Here is a 25751-nt window from a genome sequence, read left to right as displayed (position 1 = left end):
AATATTGATTTTTAGGGCTAGAGTTCCAGTTTTCAAATCAAAGTTCACATTAAGTCAATAACTATATTCTTATAGTCCTAGACACTAAGAGCTAGACACTAGGAGGATAATTTTGTTTCATTCTAGGAAAATGGTGGAAAAAGAGTTTATAGACATCTTTGTTGGATCACACTACAACTGATCAAATTCAAATTGAGAATAAGATATTTAACTTTTTATTTTATATATATATTTTTTAAATATTTAAATCCTAAATATATAATGCCACTAATTTTAGTTACTTCAACTAATTTTAAAAAAGATTATTTGAATTTAGAAAATTTATTATCTTATAAATGTTAAAAAGTTGTGCTATATTTTATGTCATTACATTTAAATAATAATAAATTAATACTAAAAACATGTTGCATAGTATCTTCTCATGGTTCAGAAATTAGGGAGAGACACTATATTTGGTATCAAAGCACTAATTTGAATACTATGGAACAAAGTGCTATGAACCAACTTTTGTTTTGATGTGTTTCAATTTTTCTTAACCTATTATTACATAGAAACTATCTTTTTTACTTACAATCAAATTTTTGTTTTACTTGTTATTCTTTTACATTTTATTAATTTGTGTATTTATTCTTTTCTAAACTTATTCCACATCTTTTTTTATTATGTTTATGCATAATAATAATAATAAGTTTAATGTAATAAAACCATGTAGAAATAATAATAAGTTATTTAGTTTAAATCAAAGGCATTAAATTATAAATGAAAATAAATAATTTTCAGCCTATAGAGAAATATACTAACAATTTTATAATATTTTTTATGGAAAAAGAAATAAGTAGATAAATAAAAAATTCCGCACATACAAATTATATGTTTGATAACTTGCAATTTGATTTAATTTAACTAAACTAATCTAAATACTAGTAAGTTTATTTTCATGAAATGATGTATTAAAAAACACAAGACAAATTAATATAATTATATCTTATTTTAGAGCAAGGAGAAGCGTGAAGACTACATGAAAGTCAAACAAAATCCCAAATGAAAAATGTCAATACAATGATATAAATGGAGTTAAAATAAAAGTCTCATGAGGAGGTCACTCTTCTGAGAAACATAATAAAAAACAAACAACAATGCATATGATCACACCAAGATACTTGTTTCATGGAAGTTAATGTTTGTAGATTATTGTGTCTCTCACTCGTTGGATAAAAGTGAACTATTTCAGTTGCAATAAAAACGAATTAAAGAAAAATTAACAAATTAAAACTTGTAAAATAATAATAATAATGAATAATAGAAAATTATGGTAAATTTCAGAACTTTAATAAAATAATGATATGAACATCCAAGATTTAAATCTCTTTAAACTTTACCTTTACAAATAATTGAAACAAGCAAGAGGCTTGGAGAAGACCTGAAACAAACCCCAAATAAATACTATGTTGCCAACAAAAAAATATGGTTGAGACATAAATCATAAAAAGACAAGATAATTTAGAAATTAGCGACACAAAATAAACTGTTTGAATTATTAAAAAATTAAGCAATTTTAGCAACACAACAGAGACTCAAGAAAATATGTAGATATGTAATGAAATCTACAATTTTAATACTATCTTGGACAGATTTTTTTTGGTAAACTAGTGCAAAGGATTTTCATTATTAAAACAGAGTGAACATTGAGATCACATATCCAATCATTGCAAAAGATAATAGCTTGAGAGTGGAGGTCTCCATAGTACTACATCAAACATGAACACAATTATCACCAGTAACAAATTGTGGCTTCAAAAATAAGAGATCAAAACCATATCGAAGATAAGAGATATGAGACATGCCTTCCATATCCATGAGGAAAAGTGATATTCAATGATGGGACCAGCCCAACACTTAACAGTCTGTCGTAATTAAAATGATTATGTGATGTTTATATGTTTGATTGAATAATTCGGTTGTGATTACACGTGGGAGGAATGCATCGTCGAATATTTTGGGTTTGTATTATGTGGCATTCAATTACACAATTATGAATGGGTACTTTCCTTGGACTTCGTATTCCCACTCCTTTCTATGCCTGAACCCTTCGTTCGTCGTTCATTTTGGTCATTTGCTGTTTGGCTTGCCGAGGGTTTGCTCTACTGTGCTCTGTAAGTTTTGGTAAGCAACTTTACTGTAAGTCTTGGGCGCACCTCTGGTTGTTTCCAGTACTTGCTCCTTGTTGTGTGTGTGGTTGCTCTTACACCTTGGTTTGTTGGCAATTGTGGTTTGTCCTGTAGCCGCTTGGGTAAATGATATTTCTGTTGTGGTTTGTTTTCCTTCTGCTGTTGGTTCAACAGGCTAACGTATTTCAAGTTTTTTTATGGTATTTCTCATTCTGGTTGGCAACTTAGTGATTGGCTTGTCTCCAGGCTCAACTCGATGGCATTCTTTCATCCTCGGCTTAAAACGCAGGTAGTCTTCCTTCTCTGTTTCAATTTGTGATTCTCTTTCCACAACTTCTGACCTAGTTTGCTCCTTCATCACCATAGTTAGTCGGAACTTTGGGTGGAATGTCTGTCTTCGGCTCTCACTACAAATTCTCAGGTAAAGTGGATGAAATTTCCATTGGTTTTTCCCTCCAGGCTCTGTACTTTCACTTCAAAAACAATATATTTTCTAACACCTGTGTGTCATTCGCTGTGTAGGTATTGAGGGTTTTCGATTGGAGGTCTCGGCGCTGTATGCCTCGATCTTGTCTGGTAGGCCCTGCTTCTTTGTATTTTCTTCAATCCTCGGTCTAGTTTCAATTTAGGTTGTCTAGTCGTATGGATCAATGCCTGTTGATTGACTCACACGGTGAGTGATGATCTATCGTTTTGAGGTCTGGGCTTCCATTGTTTCGTTGACTACCATCTTCTGTATATGGATGCAATTTTCTCTCGAAACCCTCACCTAGGGTTTGTCATTCAAGGGTCTGCGTGTCTATAGCTGTGTATGAGTAGGTGTTTGAAACCCTCACCTAGGGTTTGTCGTCCACTATTTGAGCGTTTACGGTTTTATTTTAGCAGTATTGCTATATAACTATTATACATTGGACTTTGCAATTTTGAAAGAAAAAATCCTTCAGGAAAATATAATGGAATTGGTTTTGATTTACCTGAATGATATTTGCTTTTGGTTTACTCCAAATGCCTGGCATGAACTGTAGTTATGATTCTTCAGTTTTGCTTGTGATTATATGAACGTGCACGAACACTGTAGATACGCTGGTAATTTTGTATGACTGTCAATTTATATGTATGGTGGAAGTTTTCGTCCGACCGTGTGTGCTTGGCCTGTACCGAAACTGTTTGTATCACTCTTGGTCTATCTTCACTGTTTGCTACAAATGAATTATAAACCCTCGTATTGTATCTGTTCTTCTGTCTCGTTATGGGAACTGGTTCTTTTTCTCAGGAAAACAAAAAGAATTAATTTCAAGAATCTGTGTACAGTTAGTTGTCTGCTCAGATAGTCATCAATTGGAAAACACAATAGAGTACAATAGAACATACAGATGGACAGAACTTAGTTTCTCTGTTATTGTTATTATTCAAGTGCGAGAGGTACTGAACCCCTTACATGATTTGTCCTGTTACATTTATATGTTTCTTGTTCCAGTTAATGAAACTATATAGTTGCTTTTCAGTTATATACTTTACAGTTACATGGTTACTAGTCATTTGTTCTATCCTTATGACAAGATTTTCCTTTTATACACATTTGTCTTTTTCTATTTAAAATAATAGGACAATTATTAATCCATGACTTATTAGCGACAGACAAACAAATAACCCTAACTGATCAAGCTACTCTTGACTACTTTAGAAATTAAGATAAAAATAAAAATCCTACCTCCTATTATGTCAACTAACATAAAGACAAATAAAAAGTTAACTCAACTCTTCAACCTGGCAGAGACCGACACCCAGTCATGGTGCCTGAGTAGGATGCTCCTGCATCAGGCTCCCGAGAAAAAGAAAATCATGACTCCAGTCCATGAGCTCCTCAACTGAAGAACCTATCTGCTCAATCTGCTTGGCATCAAGCCACAAACTGTCCTCAATAGGACGGTTCTTCCACTTGACCAGGTATTGCAGATACTCCTTCCACCGAGTTCATTTAGCCACCTGAGTGTCGAGAATGTGCTCGATCTCGGGAGGCTGAACGTAAGGCATTTGTCTCATCCATGCTTCTCCTCCATCTTGGGTATTCCGTGTAGGCCACATGGTTCCATCTTCTTCCTTCTCTTCTGGGTCAGCCATGTAGGGAAACAGGTCTGCTACATTAAAGATAAGTGAAATTCCTATTCCAGGTGGCAACTGTATCTCATAGGCATTTGCCGAAATTTTCCGAAAGACTTTGCAGGGTCCTATCTTTTTGTACTTTAATTTATTGTATGTACCCCTAGGGAAGTGTTCCTTGTGCAAATGCGCGAGGACTTCATCTCCCACATTAAACTGTACTTCCCTTCTCTTCAAATCTGCTTGTTGTTTATACTTTAGGCTGTTGTCCTGTAATTTAATTTTTACCTGCTCATGCAAATCTCTCATTGCATTAGCGAAATCTTCCCCATCTACGCTTCGCCTTTCTTGCAGTCCAAGATTCCGCAACTCATGCACTCTGCGAGGATGAATGCCGTACAGGATTTGAAATGGAGTGAAGCCTGTGCTATGGTTAGGCAAGTCGTTATAAGCGAACTCTGCCTGTGCCAACACTTGATCCCACATCTGCGAATTCTCTCCAACCAGGATTTGTAGCAAGTTTCCCAAACTCCTGTTTACAACTTCTGTTTGTCCTTCGATTTGCGGATGATAAGCAGAACTGCAACTCAACTGTGTATCCATTTTCTTCAACAGGGTATGCCAAAAGTGTCCTGTAAACTTCACATCCCTGTCCGATAGGATAGACTTAGGCAACCCATGTAACCTGACAATCTTTGTGAAAAACAAGTGGGCCACATGAGTGGCATCACTGGTTTTTCTGCAAGGGATGAAATGCGCCATTTTCGAGAATCTGTCCACTACTACCATCACTAATTCGTAACCTTGCTGTGTCTTAGGTAGACCTAAGACAAAGTCCAAGATGACTGAGTCCCATGGTCAGCCTGGAACAGGTAACGGTGTGTACAGTCCCGTGTTTTGACTGTGACCCTTCGCCAACTGGCACACTTTACATCTGGCCACAAATTGCTGCACATCCCTTCACATCTTTGGCCAAAAGTAGAAATGACTGAACTGCTTGAGTGTCTTGTCCATGCCGAAATGTCCGACCAGACCTCCACTATGCTTCTCTTGAATAATATTCTCTCTCATCAAGCAGTCAGGTATGCATAGCTATCCTCCCTTAAACAACAGTTTCTCCTGTAGGTTGTATTCCAACCATGGAATATTATCTCTCACCAAGGAATTCTGACATGCCTCATAGGCCTCCTTAAAATTTGTATCAGTCTGGTATAAGTCTTTTAAGTGCTCAAAACCCAGCATTTGCATAGTTCTTTCCTGCAGAAGTAGAGCTCTCCTACTTAGTGCATCTGCCACCTTGTTGGCCTACCCACTAATATGCTTCAATACAAAGTTGAAACTTTGCAAATACTCCACCCATTTGGCATGTTTGTGGTTCAACTTGTGCTGTTGCATTACATACTATAGTGCAAAATTATCTGAAAACAGCACAAATTCGTTTCCCAACAGGTAATGCCTCCAGTGTTTTAATGCCTATATAACAGCATAAAGCTCTTTATCATACGATGAATATTTATGTTTACTTTCATTTAGCTTCTCGTTGAAGAACACTACACGCTTATCCTCCTGGCTGAGTACAGCTCCAATAGCTTTACCGCTAACATCACAGCGAACCTGAAAGAACTTCTTGAAATCTGGCAATCTCAGGATCGACCTCTTAGTGTTCTTTCTCTTTAATAACTGGAAACTTCTCTCCACTGCATCCGTCCATCGAAAAGGCTAACTGGCCTTTTTAATGGTGTCCAACATAGGTGCACAAATTTCGCTAAAATTCCTTATGAATTTCCGGTAAAAACTCGTCAGTCCATGAAATCTACGTACCTCGAATAAATTTTCGGAGATGGCCAATTAACTATTACCGCAACCTTCTCCGGATCCATCTTCAGTTCATTTTCTGTTATTACAAATCCCAAATAAATCATACATTTATTCAAGTTTATTAGCAGTTTATTCTGTTGTAATTTTTCCAGCACCTTTTGTACATGTTGAAGGTGTTCTTTCCTGGTCCTGCTGAAAATTAGTATGTCATCTAGGTACACTATCACAAATTTCCCGATGTACTCATTTAGCATCTCATTCATAAACCTCATAAATGTATTGGGTGCATTTCTCAGTCCAAATGGCATGACCAGCCATTTGTACAGTCCCACATTCGTCTTAAAGGTTTTCTTCCATTCGTCCCCCTCTCGTATCTGAATCTGATGGTACCTGCTCTTCAAGTCTATCTTAGAGAAATATGCTGCCCTGCTTAAATAATCCATCATGTCATCCATCCGTGGCAATGGGAACCTGTATCGGATGGTGATTTTGTTGATGGCCCTTGAGTCTGTGCACATCCGCCACTCTCCTCCCTTCTTGGGGGCGAGAACCATTGGGACTGTGCAAGGGCTCAAACATTCCCTTATCAATCCCTTGTCTAGCAATTCTTGCACCTGCTTCCTAATCTCTTCATTGTCCTTGGGGCTCATTCGGTATGCCCCTTTGTTCAGCAAACTAGCTCCGGGTATGAAGTCAATATGATGACTTATACTTCTTTTGGGGGGTAATTTGTCTGGCAAGTCATCCACCACTATATCGTGAATTCCTGCAACATCTGCTGGATTTCTGTAGGTAAATTTGATACCACTATATGCAACAACACTATCCTTGCTTTCTTTACAACTGCATAACCCATCTCACTATCCTCAACTTGTTTCAGAAATTGTTTTCCACTAACCAACAATGCTCTTGGTTCACTTGTCCCTACTATCCCTTCTTCTTTGATGGGCACAAGCGTATGCTTGATTCCATCCTTGACAAACTTATAACAGTTCATCAATCCATCGTGTACCACTTTCCTGTCGTACTGCGGAGGCCTGCCTAGCAGTGTGTGACATACATCCATCGGCATGATATCACAAATGAATTTATCCTTATATCTTCCTATTTGAAACTCCACCTCGCACTGTTCATCCATCAGCAACTGATGGCCTTTTTGCAGCCATGAGACTCTGTAAGGGTTGGGATGTTTCAAGCGCTTCAATTCCAACATTTCTACCATATGTGTGGTCATTAAGTTATCAGTACTACCGTTGTCAATAATTAACTTACAACACTTACCTCATGACTTACAAACTGTTCTAAACAAAGCCTTCCGCTATGTCTGTTCGGTGACCTCCTTGACTGGCTTTAACAACACCTTGTGCAGCACCAGGGCTTCCCCTGTCTCTGGAGCATTTTCTACTTCTTAGGGAGGTGTTGCTGCTTCCTCTGGTTGTGCAACGTATTCACCCCTCTGTCCAGCTTGATCTGCCTCTAGAAATTCAAATGATTTGTGTCCCCATTTATGACACTTGTAACATTGATAACTAGCGCCTCTTCCTCAGCCATTTCCCCTGCCTCACTGGGATGACCTACTGCCTCTCACATTATCACCTCTGTCCGCTGATCCGGAAGTTCTGAAACTGCTTCCTTCCTCATTACTACTAGCAATCCGCCCTCTGCCATATGACTGGCCTTTTCCCCTATCGGCTCCTCATCCTCTTCGAGCATTCTACCTTCTAGTAATTTTCTCTTTAGCTTTCATCGCACTCTGATACGCTTCTTCAGTGTTCTTTGGAGATAAAATACTGATTTCATCTAAAATTTCTAATCTTAACCCCTTTACATACCTAGCTATTCTTTCTGCGGTATCCTTTGTATATCCGGCTCTTAAGTTTACTCGATAGAACTCCTCCGTGTACTCCCTTACCGTCATTCCTTTCTGTCTCGGATTCTGCACTTGCATGTGTAGTGCAATCTGATAATCTTTCGATAGAAATTTTCCCTTCAACTTGGCCACCATCCTTGACCATGTTTTAATCGACATCATGTTCAATCTCTTTCTCTCCATCTAGACACTATCCCACCACAGGGCTGCGTGTCCCTTCAATTTCGTCACAGTGAACCTAACTCTGCGGTCTTCGCTGACTTCCTCACACTCGAAATACTTATCCATCTCGCTAATCCAATCTAATAAAACCTCAATAGACAGGCTGCAGTCATAGGTTGGGAGTTCTAGCTTGGGTTTACTACTTGCCACTAAAACAGACCTCAACAATCTCACTTCTGGGGTCTCACCTTCTAGTCCATCTGTTGCTACTTCAGCTTCCTCTTCGCTGTCATCGCCTACCTCCGGGTCTCTTCTTCTCCCTGCCTCCACTGCCTCCAAACAGGCAGCAAGAATTCTGATCTCCTCTCTCAGTCCTTCCTCTGCTATCCTTCAAACACCTCTGCCATGACCTTGCCTTCCTATTTCCATGTCTTCAATCAATTTAACCTGCTCTGATACCACTTTGATGGGACTAGCCCAACACTTTATAGTCTGTCGTAATTAAAATGATTATGTGATGTTTATATGTTTGATTGAATAATTCAGTTGTGATTACATGTGGGAGGAATGCATCATTGAATATTTTGGGTTTGTATTATGTGGCATTCAATTACACAATTATGAATGGGTACTTGCCTTAGACTTCGTATTCCCACTCCTTTCTATGCCTGAACCCTTCGTTCGTCGTTCATTTTGGTCATTTGTTGTTTGGCTTGCCGAGGGTTTACTCTACTGTGCTCTGTAAGTTTTGGTAAGTAGATTTGCTGCGAGTCTTGGACATGCCTCTAGTTATTTCCAGTACTGGCTCCTTGTTGTGTGCGTGGTTGCTCTTAAACCTTGGTTCGTTGGAAGTTTTGGTTTGTCCTGTAGCCGCCTAGGTAAGTGATATTTCTGTTGTGGTTTGTTTTCCTTCTGATGTTGGTTCAACAGGCCGTCGTATTTCAAGTTTTGTGCTGGTAGTTATCGTTCTGGTTGGAAACTTAGTGATTGGCTTGTCTCCAGGCTCAACTCGATGGCATTATTTTGTCCTCGGCTTAAAACGCAAGTAGTCTTCCTTCTTTGTTTCAATTTGTGATTCTCTTTCCACAGCTTCTGACCTGGTTTGCTCCTTCGTCACCACAGTTAGTCGGAACTTTGGGTGGAATGTCTATCTTCGGCTCTCACTGCAAATTCTCAAGTAAAGAGCATGAAATTTCCATTGGTTGTTCCCTCCAGGCTCTGTACTTTCACTTCGGCAACAATATATTTTCTAACACCTGTGTGTCATTCGCTGTGCAAGTATTGAGGGTTTGTGGTTGGAGGTCTCGGCGCTGTATGCCTTGGTCTTATCCGGGAGGCTCTACTTCTTTGTATTTTCGTCAGTCCTTGGTATGGTTTCAATTTAGGCTGTCTGGTCATATGGCTCAATGCTTGTCGATTGACTCACGTGGTGAGTGATGCTCTATCGTTTTGAGGTATAGGCTTCCACTGTTTCGTTGACTGCCATCTTCTGTATATGGATGCAATTTTCTCTCGAAACCCTCACCTAGGGTTTGTCATTCAAGGGTCTGCGTGTCTATAGTTATGTATGAGTAGGTGTTTGAAACCCTCACCTAGGGTTTGTCTTCCACTATTTCAGCGTTTACGGCTTTATTTTAATAGTGCTACTATATAACTCTTATACATTGGACTTTGCAATTTTGAAAGAAAAAATCCTTCTGGAATATATAATGGGATTTGGTTTTGATTTACCGGAATGATATTTTCTTTTGGTTTACTCTGAATGCCCGACCTAAACTGCAGTTATGATTCTTCAATTTCGCTTGTGATTTAATGAACGTGCACGAATGCTGTAGATACGCTAGTAATTTTGTATGACTGTCAATTTATATGTATGGTGGAAGTTTTCGTCTGGCTGTGTGTGCTTGGCCTGTACCGAAACTGTTTGTATCACTCTTGGTCTATCTTCACTGTTTGCTACAAATGAATTATAAACCCTCGTATTGTATCTATTCTTCTGTCTCGTTATGGGAACTGGTTCTTTTTCTCAGGAAAACAAAAAGAATTAATTTCAAGAATCTGTGTACAGTTAGTTGTCTTCTCAGCTAGTCATCAATTGGAAAATACAATAGAGTATAGTAGAACATATAGATGGACAGAACTTAGTTTCTCTGTTATTGTTATTATTCAAGTGCGAGAGGTACTGAACCCCTTACATGATTTGTCATGTTACATTTATATGTTTCTTGTTCCAGTTAATGAAACTGTATAGTTGCTTTTCAGTTATAGACTTTACAGTTACATGGTTACTAGTTATTCGTTCTATCCTTATGACAAGATTTTCCTTTTAGACACATTTGTCTTTTTCTGTTTAAAATAATAGGACAATTATTAATCCATGACTTATTAGCGACAAACAAACAAATAACCCTAACTGATCAAACTACTCTTGACTACTTTAGAAATTAAGATAAAAATAAAAATCCTACCTCCTATTATATCAACTCATAAATACAAATAAAAAGTTAACTCAACTCTTCGACCTGGCAAAGACCGACACCCAGTCATGGTGCCTGAGCTGGATGCTCCTGCATCATTCAACAGAAAACAAACACTTGCCACAGACAAAGATTACAACAAAAGATGTGCACAAGAACCATAAATTTCCAACACCATATTTCTGCCATGCCAAAGCCTTATCAAGGACCAACAGACAAACTTGCCATGAACCCACCTTCTAGTCATTACTTTGATCCTTCAAATCAAGAGAGAAAGCCATTGCCTGCCGCAAAGAATGGTGAACCAAGGAACCAATGCTAGAGCTTGAGGTGTAATCTGTGATTACAAACCATGTCAATCTGAAGTGGATTGAATAGATAGTTGCACTGTACCCAAAGGCATTACCCAGTAAACCAGAAGGTGCACCACAACACCTAGTTGCCGAGATGGATCTATCAAAGAAAACAGAGAGAAAAATACAAGTGTATGCCCAAGAAAATATAATCACAAACTTATGACTTCCATATATCGCCACAGGGAGGACCATGAAAAACAACAGTAGCCTAAAAACAGTTGAACACAAGGAAATCAAAACTTCAAAGGTAGAGGCCAACCTTAATAAGATGAAATAACTGTAGTGTCAGGTGTATTATCAATAGGTGGGTTAGTAGGGTATCTAGGAGGATTAGTAAGATCCCTTAAGGCTGAGTCTGGCACCACATATTTTTCCACCTGTTTCAGAAAAAAAATGATATCATTAGGGTAAAATCTTAGATTCCTTAGAAAGCGTTTGATATCCTACTCGCCAAAAAAAAACCTTATAATCATCAACTTTCTTGTCCCTTAATACCATACGAAAGAGAGTTTCCATTAGTTGGTGTACAAAGGGACAATGTAGAAAATGCAATCTTCATTTCCTGAACTTTCTTGGGTCTAGAATCAATTTGAGACCCTCTCCTCCTACTTTTGAATCGGAAAAGTAAGGGAAATCCCCAAACTCTTTTGATCCCAACAACAAAATTTCCCTTTGTACTTCCAGAGGGACTGAATCAAAGTAGGAAGCAACTGAATTCAAATCAAACAAGCGATGATGACGAATACTAGAAGTACTAACAACTCCTCTGCGACTAGCCATTCACTAGAGGGGAGGCATGGTAGCTAGGACAAGAGAACAATTATGACAACTTGATAAGGAACCACGAGTAGCAAAACAAATAGAAGAACAAACCACTGACCCTTGAAAGGCCAATCGAAACACAATCAAATCATCCCCCAAACTCCACACCCGAGGCCCAAATTCAAGGGAGAATTGTAAATCACTACAAACTGAGGGCATCAAACTCTGAAAATCTGACTCACAAGGCACCACAATGAGACTCCACAGACTTACAAAACCCTTTGAACCACACCTAGACTGGAAATCCAACAAAACCTTAGCCACAAAAATTCCAATTGTAAAGAAGCAAAGGGAGTTCCCAATTGTATTAACAAAACCCTAATTCCCCAAAACAAGAGTTAACAAGGACTTACAGAGGAGAAAGATATACAACACTCGAAACATATATTGCACCTCCAAACTGAAAGGGAAAACCCTCTTACTAAAACCACACAAATAAATTACCAGGATACTAGTAACCACAAACAAGTACTAGATAGGAATATGAAATACCTGCAAAGTCGTTATCCTGGAGGGCCGAATTCGAAAGGATGAACACCAATTTGGAGGCCGGCCCACTCCCTGAGGCATGCAGAAAGATGATGAAAAACATTGACCCAAATATTTTATTACCTTTAAGAAAACCACATATAAGGGTGTCTCTATACCACTAGAGCCAAAAACTCCACCGACCACACCAAAATAGCAGACAAACACTCCCAAGCACACGAAACTCACTGCATCAGAATACTAGAAGCAATAGGGTGAGGATGTCACCTCACCACCACTATGTTGCACAATGTACCTCTACCACCCTGAGTTTGCCCCCATGGATTTATAATGAGGGGACGTGAGGTTACAAACCCAAACTTATGTACTAATTTTATGTCACGCCATGATAGGAAACAAAAAAGTGTGAGTGTGTCATGCCATTTAACAAAACATTCCATCCATGGATCACACCCCCATTGAGGACATATTAGATAGACTTAAGACCCTCATACCACATGATTAAGAGAAACACCTTACCATCAATATTTTATCCTTAAGAGGTAGTTTTGCTAACTGAAGAACAATTTGTTTCACCACCCATAAAGGCTGGTTAAAAGTTTTTACAGTTTATTGAAGGCAATTTCAATGAGTTTCACAACTTATAAAGGTCATTTTTGGAGTTCATTAAAGGCAATTTTTAAAGACCCTTAAAGGAATTTTTTATTTTTTAAACTTTGTGATGAATTGGTAATATGTTGAAGCAATTTGGGTGAGGTTTATGATTAATTTTTTTTGTTGCCACCATAACATGAAGAGTATATTAAATATCTCGCAAATCAATTATGTTAATAATTTATGACTTAGCAAGTAAATCAATTATGTTAATTATTTATGACTTAACAAATACTAAGATGTATGTAAATAGAAAACCTACCTTTAAAACCTTATTACAATGTGCCAAACATATCGTTGAAATTTAACTTTGATAAATAAAAAACATACTATATTTTTAACCACTCAAACTGACCATATAAAATAAAACCAAAAAAATATAACCACTCAAACTGACCATATAAAATAAAACCAAAAAACAATCTTAAACCATAAAAATTGCATTACAGAAAGGCCATAAAATTCAAATAAAGAATGAACCAAATCTTTGTACGCTATTTAGAAGTGGGCATTTCCATACAGGAAAAGGGGTTATTACTCCCATGAGGGCTATGTCACAGGGCATCCATGCAAAACCTAACGAAGGATGGAGTTGAATAAATATTATTTTGATTTTGAAAACCTATATTTTATTTAAAATATTATTATTTTGATTTTTTATTTATTAAAATAGAAAAATTAAAAAGTAACTTGAAAAAGTAGGAAGTAACTTATCATGCCATTTTGAAATAATTTAAGGAGTTGCTTCCGTAAGGAAAAAGAAAGTGTGAGATTACATTTCTTTTTATTAATAAAGAGTTGTATGTTAAGGAAAGTTAGTATAAACATTTACAGGATGATAGCGATGAGGGTAGCTATGGCTTGAGAATGGAAAATTTCTTTTTATTAATAAAGAGTTGTATGTTAAGGAAAGTTAGTATAAACATTTACAGGATGATAGCGATGAGGGTAGCTATGGCTTGAGAATGGAAAATATCCCAGAGTAGCATTTCTAACATTGAAAGTTAAATATGGATTTTTTTTTCATAAATTAAAATTTTATTTGTATTATAGTTTTTAGGTTAAAATAATTTATAATATTATTTTTTTAGGTTGGTTAGTTTATGAGTGGTATCCACTCATGAAGTTTTAAACCAATGATTTTTATATAAAGAACATTTTAATAATATATTTTTTTATCATTTATTTTATGTTTGGTAGATATTTTAAAAATAAAGATATAGGGTGAGCTTTAATCTATTTATGTGTGCATGTTGTGCACATATCTCTTTGATCTTCTCCTCTTTATATAGTTTTAGGCCTTTCTCAATACCTTGGACCAAAACCACTTAGGACTAGATACCTCGGATCAATACCTTGGACCAAATACCCCAGACCAATACCTTGGACCAAATACCCCATACCAATACCTCGGACCAAAACCTCAGACCAATACCTCGGACCAAAACCTTGGTTTTCCAACATGTACGCTCTTTTCCTTCTATGGGAGTGCGTGTATATGTATATGCTCTTTTTGTTTTGTGGACTAGTGTGTATATGTTGTTTTGACAAAGTGGACCTACGTATACTTCTTAAACTGCTTTACATCAACCTTTTCCTTTACTTTCTTTATTCTAATCAGTAGACCTAAGTTCCATCTTCTTGTTCTTCTATACCAATGTCCTGTTACTTCTGAATAGACCTATTACACTATAATTTTCCATATCTACGACCTTCTCTCTTCCTCCAGGGACCACGTTTCATGATTTTTCAGACTGGATACTCCTGGATACACCACAATCTGAAGGCCAAGTTTCATCAAATTTTCATACTGGACCCATCAACAACATTGAAGCTCAAAATCAATCACAACTGCAATACAACCATCAAATACATCTCTATCAACCAATCATGGAAACCCAATCAATCTCTGATATAATTGAAACAATCAATCACTAAAACCTCTGAACCTCTAACACAACTGAATCAACCATTCATTCAAACTTAATTGAATTCAACCATTCAACTGGAACAGACAAATCAATGTAACCAATACACAGATCTGAACCCAGAATGTTGCATCAACAACCAGAACTAACTGTAACCTCAAAATTCATGTGTTAGAATGTATACACTTCTTTAATGAAGCATACTTGCGTGTATACGCTACTTCCTTTTGCCCAACCTGCGTATATCTCTAAAGATACTGAATCATAAAACCTCTGAACCACAAACTGTAGCAATTAGTGACATTCTGAAGATCTATTGTCATATTACAGAGTTCTAAACAGATAGCAACAAGGATCACCCTTCTTTCTCAATCAATTAATCAATGAGACACAAACTCTTTATGCATTCAGTTTTACTTTCAAATCTAAGAAGACTTCATTGACAGATAGCAGTAAAACAACAACACTGATTTGATAGACCAGTCATCCTTGAACATCAGGCTTTTATTTTGCATACGCTACTTGGAAGAGTCGAACCAGCGTATAGATATGAAAATACTTACATATAACTTCGCTGCGATTCCCAACTTCAGACATACCCAGATCATCACATATAAAGGATAAAACATGTGTTAGCAATCAGATCTAGCCCATCCATTATCAGATCACATAATGATAAGTCATTATGATCTTGATCCATCATTAGATCTCATCCATCATCAAACGCTCAAGTGCATATTTAGTCTAGATCAAGCAAAGCATCAGAAACCCATAACATGCATATTTGCTTTTGATCTAACACTTCATAAGATATTCATTACTTATGCACTTATCCCTTTGATCTTCTCCTCCTTATATAGTTTTAGGCCTTTCTCAATACCTTGGACCAAAACCACTTAGGACCAGATACCTCGGACCAAATACCTCAGACCAATACCTTGGACCAAAACCTCAGACCAATACCTCGGACCAAATACCTTGGACCAAAACCTTGGTTTTCCAACATGTACGCTCTTTTCCTTCTGTGGGAGTGCGTGTATACATATATGCTCTTTTTGTTCTGTGGACCAACGTGTATACATTGTTTTGACTAAGTGGACCTGCATATACTTCTTAAACTACTTTACATCAACCTTTTCCTTTAATTTCTTTATTCTAATTAGTAGACCTAAGTTCCATCTTCTTGTTCTTCTATACCAATGTCCTGTTACTTCTGAATAGACCTGTTACACTGTAATTTTCCATATCCACCATCTTATCTCTTCCTCCCGGGACCACGTTTCATGAATTTTTAGACTAGATACTCCTAGATCACAACACCACAATTTGAAGGCCACGTTTCATCAAATTTTCATATTGGACCCATCAACAACATTGAAGCTCAAAATCAATCACAACTGTAATACAACCATCAAATACATTTGTATCAACCAATCACTGAAACCTAATCAATCTCTGATATAACTGAAACAATCAATCACTGAAACCTCTGAACCTTTGACACAACTGAATCAAACAATCATTGAACCTCTGACACAACTGAATCAACCATTCATTCAAACTTAATCAAATTCAAATATTCAACTGGAATAGATATATCATTGTAACCAGTACACAGATCTGAACCCAGAACACTGCATCAACAACCAGAACTAACTGTAACCTCAAAGGTCATGTGTCAGAATGTATATGCTTCTTTAATGAAGCATACTTGCATGTATACGCTACTTCCTTTTGCCCAACCTGCGTATACCTCTAAAGATACTGAATCATAAAACCTCTGAACCACAAACTGTAGAAATCGGTGACATTATGAAGATCTACTGTCATATTACATAGTTATAACATATAGCCACACTGATCACCCTTCTTTCTCAATCAATTAATCAATGAGACACAAACTCTTTATGCATTCAGTTTTACTTTCAAATCTAAGAAGAATTCATTGACAGATAGCAGTAAAACAGCAGCACTGATCTAATAGACCATTCATCCTTGAACATCAAGCTTTTCTTTTGTATACGCTACTTGTAAGAGCTGAACCAACAGGTATACACACCTTTGCTAAAGAAACTAACATATAGATCTACAAATACTTACTTATAACTTTGTTGTAATTCCCGACTTCAGACATACCCAGATCATCACATATAAAGGATAAAACATGTGTTAGCAATTAGATCTAGCCCATCCATTATCATATCACATAATGATAAGTCATTATGATCCTGATCCATCATTAGATCTCATCCATCATAAAACGCTCAGGTGCATATTTAGTCTAGATCAAGGAAAGCATCAGAAACCCATAACATGCATATTTTCTTTTGATCTAACACTTCATAAGATATTTATTTCTTGTGCACTTGTCCCTTTGATCTTCTCCTCCTTATATAGTTTTAGGCCTTTCTCAATACCTTGGACCAAAACCACTTAGGACCAAATACCTCGGACAAATACCTTGGACCAAGTACCTTAGACCAATACCTTGGACAAATACCTCGGACCAATACCTCGTACCAAAACCTTGGTTTTCCAACATGTAGCTCTTTTCCTTCTATGGGAGTGCGTGTATATGTATACTCTCTTTTTGTTCTGTGGACTAGCGTGTATATGTTGTTTTGATTAGGTGGACTTGATTATACTTATTAAACTGCTTTACATCAACCTTTTCCTTTACTTTCTTTATTCTGATCAATAGACATAAGTTCCATCTTCTTGTTCTTCTATACCAATGTCCTGTTACTTCTGAATAGACCTATTACATTGTAATTTTCCATATCATTTCTGAAATGATTCCTTTGAACTGCCATGCATTCTGTCACATCTGATATCTCTCCTATAGATTCATCTAGTTACATAGATTCATCTAGTTACCATATACAAGTGAGTTGTTCTGCTACAAGTGGGTTTCCATCAAGTACAACACATGTATCATAATTCCAACAATCTCCCCCTTTGGACTTGATGGCAACCATGTTGGTGTTGATTACTACAAGTTGTAGAAATTTTTTAGAGATAACAAGAAACACCAAAATACTCTCCCCCTTTGACATCAAGGGCAAAGGGCAAACCAAGATATTCTCCCCCTTTGATATCAAGGGCAAAGGGCTGACCAAAATGAATACTTTCATATCTAAACAGCTGAATATGAACATTGATCATGCTCCCCCTAGGCACATGCTAAATTCTCTGATTAAACTCCCCCTTTGTACATGCTGAGATGCACTATACCATCCATGCTCCCCCTGAGCACATGCAAAGTCTGCAAATATATTTTCTAAAAGAATAACATGACTCTATAACTCAACTATGTGAGTATGACCTTCATATCATCAATGATTCATACATACATCAATCTCCCAACCAAGTGGGGATATACCAAATGTTTATACATGATTGAAATATAGCAATTATTACATCATCCTTCCCATGCATAGTGGGGTATAAATTACATCATATGACCAAAAGGACTCATTAAAAGACTATGACAGACAAAGACATATTATTACATCATGGGCCTTTATATGACCTTTTCATCGAGTGATATACATGACCTTTATAACAAAGACCAAAGTTCTAAACAAGACCATGATAGTCATCAGCAACTATCATACACCATATATGATTTGCACCATAAGCATCTGTCAGCAACATCTAGACCCGCAACCTGTATATGTCCATCATCATTCCGAAGATATGACAAAATAAATATCATCAACATGTGACAAAGTATTCCATATATAGATATCAACTCATTTTCTTGATCTCATCAAGATCAACTTGCTTCGTTTCCTTAATAGAAAGAGCCTTATCATAACCTTCCATGAATCAACTAAGCATATGTCATATCTCCAAGAAGTAACAAAAAATCATTCACATCATATCATATGCATGTGAAAACACCATAGTCATCATCTATGATCATAACATCATCATCAAGAACTACATGATCTTTCCACAAGAACCCTCAATATATCAACCATGTATCATCACTAGGGAACATCCCCCATCTGATAAGCATTAACCATGCTAATCAACATATGTGAGTATCAAACCTATCATCATAAAGTAAGAAGGCATCATCATTATGTGACTAAGTAAACCATGTCTCTGAATATCCATTTGTTCAAATAGTTATGTCTTCATGAGACCTGTAATAACACCATTCTCTTGGCCAACCAACAATATTTATCAATATGCAACTTAAGTAATCATCCATGTATCCAGCATAATGTGTATCCATCAAAGAGATAGCAATATGTAGCTAGCAAACCATGAGCTCATAGTCATTTGTCAAGGTTTCTTGATACTAACAACAACAACAATCCTCAACCATGTGAGAGCCGAGAACTATAGGAATCCTGCACCATATGAACTTTATGCATCTTAAAAGAAATGAGTGACTCATCGTCAAATAATGAAGTTGTGTACTCAAGCTTTGTACTTCTCCTTGTCCTTATGAAGATCACCATGTAACCAACATATATGTACTATATGCATCATCAAAAGTCATCCATAATCACCCATAAATCTGATCTGAATAACAACTATGTAACCCCAAGAAATACAAGTATCATCATCATAGGCAACTCATAACCACAACATAGCATGATGTATCATTTAAACACTTTAGCCACATAAGCCTCATCACCATTGATAAGAATCATTAGGTACCAAAGACTTCTAAACATAATGCCAACAATGCAATATTAGAAGCATAACATATTCTCCTCCTGAACCTGTGCCACCTGTTCACTGTCATATCTGATCATTGCATATATCAGTAAGAAATATCAAGGCATCATCATCAATCAGATATACATCAAGTTATCAACAACTTATGAGGATCAAAAGCACTTCTAAATAACATCCACAGACTGTAGTCATCTATCATCAAGATAGAAAAGATAATTGATGATATCTTTATATCAGATCAATTTTCTGAGTTTGTCCCACTGCTTCTTCATCAAACCAACATATACACGACTATGCAGCTTCTAACTCACGTATATACGTGACTTATCTTCATGATAACTATGTATGAGAATTAGAACACTGAAATTTCATACTTTCAATTCCTCCTGAGTCTATTCTATCTACATACTGAGCTATGCCACATATTTCTGGTTGTACTTCCTTCTTCTTCCATACCTTGGAGTGTGATGATGTTTGCTCCTTTTGGTATGTTGGCCAAAATTTCCTCCTGCATTCTTTTGCTATATGCCCAAACTTGTTAAAAGCATAACATATTATATGTTTCATATTCCCTCTATAGCAGTTAATGGCTTTGTGACCAAACATATTGTAGGAAAAACAATATCCCTTAAAGTAACTAGAAGTTGATGATCTTTCTGTGTGACGGTTATTAGCTTGAATCATTCTACTTCTGCATCTGGCTGCAACATGTCCAAAATTATGACATATAAAACATTCAACATTGTTCATTAGAGGAAAGAACCAATTATCACTTCCATAATTAGGAGTAAATGATTTTCTTTGAAGACTTTCTTTCCTTGGTTGTTGATGGGGTCGACCTCTTATCTCCTTATTGAGCATTTCAGATTTTGCACTAGATTTCTTTGCTTCAGTTTGTGAGCTAGTTTCTAATTTACCTTTTAGGATATTTACCTCAACCTGATATTGCTCTTCCTTTTCAAGATACTGCTTCTTCATGATTTCTTCAGCTTTTCTTCCTTCTTCCACTTCTTGCCTTAATTCAAGAACTTCATTTTCTTGTTCTTCAAATGCTTGGAGTAGTTCTTCATTCTGCTTGTTTGAATTTTTTAGATCTTCTTTTAGAGAAACAACCACAACTTCAAGACCTTCACAGTAGCTAGTTAATTCTATAAGTTCCTTGGTTGTTGTGTTATTTTCGTTCACTTTATTTCTCATCAATGTCACTTCATCCTGCATCCTTTGACTTTGATCTTCCTTTTCTTTGTACTACTTCTTTATTTTGTTTCTTTCCTCCAACTAGGCTTTTAACCTGGTAACTTCTTCTTTGTAGGCGCATTCCCTTTTACCAATTAGATCTTTTTGATCTCTAATTGTGTATGTGAGACTTTTAAATTATGCCTCTATTTGATTTCTTTCTCTTTCACAAATAAGAGAAAATTCAGTTGTTTCGCTGTCACTTTCATTGTCTTCAAATGAACAGAGAAATGTATCACTAGAGGACAACAAATTTGTACCTGATAGTTATTTTGCTTGTTCATATTCATTTTGAGGTGATTCTGAATCTGAAGAGTTTCTTCCACATAAAGGCCAATCGTCTCTCCCACTGTCACAGTTCCTTTGAGATGTCTTCTTCTTTTGAGGTGCTTTCTTCTTTAGCTTCTTTCCCATTGTTACTATGAATCTCCTTCAAGTGATCAAGCTTCTGCCAAAGGACCTGCTCTGATACCAATTGTTGGAAATAATACTGAGAGGGGGGGTGAATCAGTATTAGTCAAATCAATAACTTTTTCTTTTCATACTCTGATTTATATACGCTACTTCAATGAAGGTAACTCGTGTGTACACGCAACTGTATTTAAGGAAACCAGCATATATCCAACAAACTTATGATTAAGTTAATTCATCATATGTTGATCTTTAATCAGTGCATTAGTACTTCATTAACCATATAAACAGTAACCATGTGTAGTAATAATAGAACAAACCATCACACATAAGAAACACACATGAACACCAAGATTTAAGGTGGAAACCCAATGTGGGACAAAAACCACCTACTGCTATCTTCTTTTAATATAATAAAAAAACCTGTTTACAATCTTGTATTGGTGCAGACTCATACCAGTACGTAGGCACCCACCTGTAGAAGGCCACAACCTTCTCTTGTTTTCAAGCTACTACTGGAAGGGAGCTACAACCCCCTAGCTCTTGTACTAGCCAATCTGTTTACTAGTACGTAGGTGCTGACCTACAGAAGGCTTCAACCTTCACTCGTTTTCTAGCTGCTACTAGAAGGGAGCTCCAACCCCCTAGCACTTGTACTGGCCAATCCATTTACTAGTACGTAGGCGCCAGCCTACAGAAGGATCCAACCTTCACTCATTTTCTAGCTGCTACTGGAAGGGAGCTCCAACCCCCTGGCTCTTGTACTGGCCAATATGTTTACCAGTACGTAGGCGCCAGCCTACAGAAGGCTATGACCTTCTCTCTTCCTCCAGGGACCACGTTTCATGAATTTTCAGACTGGATACTCCTGGATCACAACACCACAATATGAAGGCCATGTTTCATCAAATTTTCATACTAGACCCATCAACAACATTGAAGCTCAAAATCAATCACAACTGCAATACAACCATCAAATACATCCGTATCAACCAATCACTAAAACCCAATCAATCTCTGATAGAACTGAAACAATCAATCAATGAAACCTCTGAACCTCTGACACAACTTAATCAAACAATCACTGAACCTCTGACACAACTGAATCAACCATTCGACTAGAACAGACATATCACTGTAACCAGTACACAGATCTAAACCAAGAACACTGCATCAACAACTAGAACTAACTGTAACCTCAAAAGTCATGTGTCAGAATGTATACACTTCTTTAATGAAGCAAACTTGTGTATATACACTATTTCCTTTTGCCCAACCTATGTATACCTCTAAAGATACTGAATCATAAAACCTCTGAACCACAAACTGTAGAAATCAATGACATTCTGAAGATCTACTACCATATTACACAGTCCTAATAGATAGCAACAAGGATCACCCTTCTTTCTCAATCAATTAATCAATGAGACACAAACTCTTTATGCATTCAGTTTTACTTTCAGATCTAAGAAGAATTCATTGACAGATAGCAGTAAAACAGCAGCACTGATTTGATAGACCATTCATCCTTTAACATCAAGCTTTTATTTTGCATATGCTACTTGTAAGAGTCGAACCAGCGTGTATATGCACCTTCGCTAAAGAAAACCAGCGTATAGATTGGCAAATACTTACTTATAACTTCGTTGCAATTCCCAACTTTAGACATACCCAGATCATCACATATAAAGGATAAAACATGTGTTAGCAATAAGATCTAGCCCATCCATTATCAGATCACATAATGATAAGTCATTATGATCCTGATCCATCATTAGATCTCATCCATCATCAGATGCTCAAGTGCATATTTAGTCTAGATCAAGGAAAGCATCAGAAACCCACAACATGCATATTTGCTTTTGATCTAACACTTCATAAGATATTCATTTCTTGTGCACTTATCCCTTTGATCTTCTCCTCCTTATATAGTTTTAGGCCTTTCTCAATACCTTGGACCAAATACCTCGAACAAACACCTTGGACCAAATACCTCAAACCAATACCTTGGACCAAATACCTCAAACCAATACCTCGGACAAAAGCCTCAGACCAATGCCTCGGACCAAATACCTTAGACCAAAACCTTGGTTTTCCAACATGTACACTCTTTTCCTTTTGTGGGAGTACGTGTATATGTATACTCACTTTTTGTTCTGTGGACCAGCGTGTATATGTTGTTTTGACTAAGTGGACTTGCGTATACTTCTTAAACTGCTTTACATCAACCTTTTCCTTTACTTTCTTTATTCTGATCAGTAGACCTAAGTTCCATCTTCTTGTTCTTCTATACCAATGTCATGTTACTTCTGAATAGACCTGTTACATTGTAATTTGCCATATTACTTCTGAAATGATTCCTTTGAATTGCCATGCATTCTGTCACATCTGATATCTCTCCTGTAGATTCATCTAGTTACCATATACAAGTGAGTTGTTCTACTACAAGTGGGTTTCCATCAAGTACAACACATGTATCATAATGCCAACAAGAAACACCAAAATACTCTCCCCCTTTGACATCAAGGGCAAAGGGCGGACCAAGATATTCTCCCCCTTTGATATCAAGGGAAAAGGGCTGACCAAAATGAAGACTTTCATATCTAAACAACTGAATATGAACATTGATCATGCTCCCCCTAGGCACATGCTGAATTCTCTGATTAAACTCCCCCTTTGTACATGCTAAGATGCACTATACCATCCATGCTCCCCCTGAGCACATGCAGAGTCTGCAAATATATTTTCTAAAAGAATAACATGACTCTATAACTCAACTATGTGAGTATGACCTTCATATCATCAATGATTCATACATACATCAATCTCCCAACCAAGTGGGGATATACCAAATGTTTATACATGACTGAAATATAACAATTATTACATCATCCTTCCCATGCATAGTGGGGGTATAAATTACATCATATGACCAAAAGGACTCATTAAAAGACTATGACAGACAGAGACATATTATTACATCATGGGCCTTTATATGACCTTTTCATCGAGTGATATACATGACCTTTATAACAAAGACCAAAGTTCTAAGCAAGACCATGATAGTCATCATCAACTATCATACACCATATATAATTTGCACATTAACCATCTGTCAACAACATCTAGACCCACAACCTATATATGTCCATCATCAGTTCCAAAGATATGACAAAGTAAATATCATCAACCTGTGACAAAGTATGTCATATATAGATATCAACTCATCCTCTTGATCTCATCAAGATCAACTTGCTTCGTTTCCTTAGTAGAAAGAGCCTTATCATAACCTTCCATGAATCAACTAAGCATATGTCATATCTCCAAGAAGTAACAAAAAATCATTCACATCATATCATATGCATGTGAAAACACCATAGTCATCATCTATGATCATAACATCATCATCAAGAACTGCATGATCTTTCCACAAGAACCCTCAATATATCAACCATGTATCATCACTAGGGAACATCCCCCATCTAATAAGCATTAACCATGCTAATCAACATATGTGAGTATCAAAACTATCATCATAAAGTAAGAATGCATCATCATTATGTGACTAAGTAAGCAATTTCTCTGAATATCCATGTCTTCAAATAGCTATGTCTTCATGAGACCTGTAATAACACCATTCTCTTGGCCAACCAACAATATTTATCAATATGAAACTTAAGTAATCATCCATGTATCCAACATAATGTGTATCCATCAAAGAGATAGCAATATGTAGCTAGAGAACGATGAGATCATAGTCATTTGTCAAGGTTTCTTAATACTAAAAACAACAACAATCCTCAACCATGTGAGAGCCAAGAACTATAGGAATCCTGCATCATAACTGCACCATATGAAATTTATGCATCTTAAAAGAAATGAGTGACTCATCGTCAAATAATGAAGTTGTGTACTCAAGCTTTGTACTTCTCCTTGTCCTTATGAAGATCACCATGTAACCAACATATATGTGTTGTATGCATCATCAAAATTCATCCATAATCACCCACAAATCTGATCTGAATAACAACTATGTAACCCCAAGAAATACAAGTATCATCATCATAGGCAACTCATAAATACAACATGGCATGACGTGCCATTTAAAAACTTTAGCCACATAAGACTCATCACCATTGATAGGAATCATTAGGTACCAAAGAATTCTAAACATAATGCCAACAGTGAAATATTAGAAGCATAGCATATTCTCCTCCTGAACCTGTGCCACCTGTTCACTATCATATCTGATCATTGCATATATCAGTAAGAAATATCAAGGCATCATCATCAATGAGATATACATCAAGTTATCAAAAACTTATGAGGATCAAAAGCACTTCTAAATAACATCCATAGACTGTAGTCATCTATCATCAAGATAGAAAAGATAATTGATAATTGTCTAAACCATATCAGATCAATTTTCTGAGTTTGTCCCACTGCTTCTTCATCAAACCAACATATACGCAACTATGCAGCTTCTAACTTGCGTATATACACAACTTGTCTTCATGATAACTGCGTATGAGAATTAGAACACTGAAATTTCATACTTTCAG

At 36.7% G+C, this 25751-nt stretch overlaps 1 pseudogene; it reads left to right on the top strand.

The window, feature by feature from the left end:
- The first annotated feature begins 5252 nt into the window (after positions 1-5252).
- LOC149221713 (protein argonaute 4B-like) overlaps positions 5253-25751 on the top strand; it is a 50653-nt pseudogene continuing 30154 nt past the window's right edge.

This window comes from Pinus tabuliformis, chromosome Q, assembly GCF_031772625.1.
Source record: "Pinus tabuliformis cultivar Carrire ecotype Pingquan chromosome Q, CPIR1, whole genome shotgun sequence".
Classification (NCBI taxonomy): domain Eukaryota; kingdom Viridiplantae; phylum Streptophyta; class Pinopsida; order Pinales; family Pinaceae; genus Pinus; species Pinus tabuliformis.
This window is presented reverse-complemented; position numbering and strand designations above follow the sequence as displayed.